Here is a 2,816-nt window from a genome sequence, read left to right on the forward strand (position 1 = left end):
GGCCTAGTATGATCAATTGTTTCTATATATGAGAACTTGTATTTGTTTACACCTAATAGCAATGACTCAAAGTTTCTACTTTTCCATTAAAATTAATAGAAATAAAACCAATGACAATCAAATATTGATCTTCTGCTAATATCTTTTAAAAATGTCATTTGACAGTGTGCTGTGAACAACATAAAAAGAATTAAATGAAGGGCTGATTTAAGATTGTGATTTTTCTGGTGCTCAATTCATTAACAACTTTTTAAGTAAACTCTGGTTCATTATTAGGAGCTTTGGCAATAGTTAGAAGCTCAGTGACATCTTGGTTCTTTAGTTTTTCCTAGGGTTCAGGTCACTGCTGACAAAGATGTTCTCTCTGATGCATTGTCTTTCTTGAAACTCAGAAATGAATCTCGAGTTTTTTGAAGGATTTCTCTCAAGCCTGTGTTTTCTTGTTTAAGTTGAAAAATTCATTCCTGCTCCTTACAACCCTGCTGCTCATCAATTTCAATAACTTTCCTCATTACTGCTGCCATTTCGGTAATATGGCCCACATGTACTTGTAATCCTTTGGAATGCTGCTCCTTTAACTTTGTTATAATACCTGGGTCATCTTTTTTATTGGCCATTAGCAACCTAAACATCTGCTCTTGATACTTGCTCGTTTGAGTTCTAAAGCAGACTGGTGTTCTTCAAGTGAAGCAAGTGATTATTTCTCAGTGCAACTCTTCCGATATGTCTGGTTTTTTTTTTTTTTTTTTTTTTTTTTACTGATTTCCCATAACTAAAGTTGATCGTGGTCAGTTTCTTTGCTCATTAAGTTCTTGAATTTCTTCTTGATACTTTGCTTGTTGAGAACTGTACTTTATTCAAGCAGAGATTCTGCCACATTGTCATGGTCTCTTAATCATTCAAGAAGTACTTTAAGCATCTGAAAAAGCTTTTTCAATCATGCGGCTCATTTTCTCTTCTACCTCTCGGCCTCCTCTGCTGCTGCCAGGACCACCTATGAGCTCGGGTTGCCCACACAACCTCCAGCACTAAGGAAGAACACTTTAACTCTTAAAAAATAAAAATTTTTGACATTTATTTTATAATTTATTTAACTGAGGCAATTAGGGTTAAATGACTTGCCCAGGGTCACACAGCCAGCAAGTGGTAAGTATCTGAATTCGGATTTGAACTCAGGTCCTCCTGACTTTAGGGCTGGTGCTCTGTCCACTGCACCACCTAGCTGCCCTGACACTTTAATTCATGAGAGACTTAAGCCGACACCGTTTTCATGGGAGGCCATCTGAACTACTATAATCTGCCTTCTTCATTCTTTTCTCTCTTAATCCTACCAGATGGTGGGAAACGAACCTGTTTGTATTTCTTATTTGTGGGATCCACCTCCAAGTCTTTGATGAAAATAACAGTTCACATTTGCTTCAAGTTTTACATACCTTAACTTATTTGATCTTCATAACAAACCTGTAAAATTAGTCCTGCAGGTTTTATCATTCCCATCATAGACCGGAGAAACCTGAAATTCGGAGGATAAGGGACTTTCTCAGGATCACACAGCTGGGGAATAGCAGAGGTGGGATTTGAATAGTAAGAGGCCTTTCCTGATTCCAAGATTAATGTTCTTTTCACTATATTTTGACACATCCCAAAATTCAATTGATGCATCCAGCTTGTTTTAGGGGAGCATTAGGTATAATTTCTGAATAGAACCTTCCATCACAAGAATTCTCTGTAGAGGAAAGAGAACATACAGTTCCAAGTATGATTTATTGAGTGCAGGGGGAAATGAAGGCCAAAAGCTCAGCTAGAAAGAGCCACAGGACTTAACAATGACTCCTCTGATGTTTGAGAGCAAGCCTGACTAGATACTGGAGAAACCTGGAGGAGTGCTAAGTATGCCAGGCAAACAGCAGAGATAGGAAGAATTGATTTGTTATGAATTATGTGGGCGACCTGAAGAGAACATTTTAGAGACTTTCGGTTGTTTTATTAGCAGTGGAAGGTGAACTGTCTCGAAGGACAGCTGTCACCTGGTGATGAGAAGCACTGAGTGGGCTGGAGGAAGATTTCCTGGTGATGACCGTGGGAGATCAGATAGTGATAAGGTTTTAGCACACATTTGCACTCCCACAGACTGAGAAGGAAGGAGGGGATGAGGAGCAATAGGACATCTTCCGAGCTCTGGTTGTTTCTGGTTCACACGACCCAGGACCAAATTCACCCATCCAGGTGTACTTTTGAGTCAAGTCCAATAGATAAACTGACATACTCACATGGTGGCCAGGTTGGTGACATGCTAAAAAGGCCATTTCCGTTCTCCTGCCTTACAATAACATAGAGAACAATAAGAGGAAAGTACAATGGTGACAGTGGGAAAAAGAAACAAACAAAAAACCCCCACTGTTTCTGGTGTTGGACAACCTGAGTTGAAATTCTGTCTTGGACATTGACTACCTACATGACTTTGGACAAATCATGTAACCTGCCAGTTTCTTCATCTTTGAGATATTGGACAAGATTGCTTCTGAAGTCCTTTTCAACTCTATAGTTCAGCTCTATAGAGCAAATTATCCAATGTCCCTGGGTCTCAGTTTCCTCCTCTGTCAAATGAAGGGGTTGGACTACCACCCTATGATTCCTTTAATTCCAACTCTCTTCCCATAATCACTCATTTAGTAAATATTTATTGGGTGCCTAACCTCTCTGAGCATTCATCAGCAAAGTAACAGGATTCAACTAGGTTTTCTATGATGTTATCCTATTAGATACAAAACATAGGATTTCTACTATTTCTGTCCCTGCTGCTCAGAAGAAAGCAA

The 2,816-nt window shown here is 39.2% G+C and overlaps 1 pseudogene; it reads right to left on the bottom strand.

Annotated features, from left to right (window-relative positions):
* Positions 1-335: 335 nt before the first annotated feature.
* LOC141551138 (FGFR1 oncogene partner 2 homolog pseudogene) lies at positions 336-950 on the bottom strand (annotated as a pseudogene).
* Between the last annotated feature and the right edge of the window lie 1,866 nt (positions 951-2,816).

This window comes from Sminthopsis crassicaudata, chromosome 1, assembly GCF_048593235.1.
Source record: "Sminthopsis crassicaudata isolate SCR6 chromosome 1, ASM4859323v1, whole genome shotgun sequence".
In the NCBI taxonomy this organism is placed as follows: Eukaryota; Metazoa; Chordata; class Mammalia; order Dasyuromorphia; family Dasyuridae; genus Sminthopsis; species Sminthopsis crassicaudata.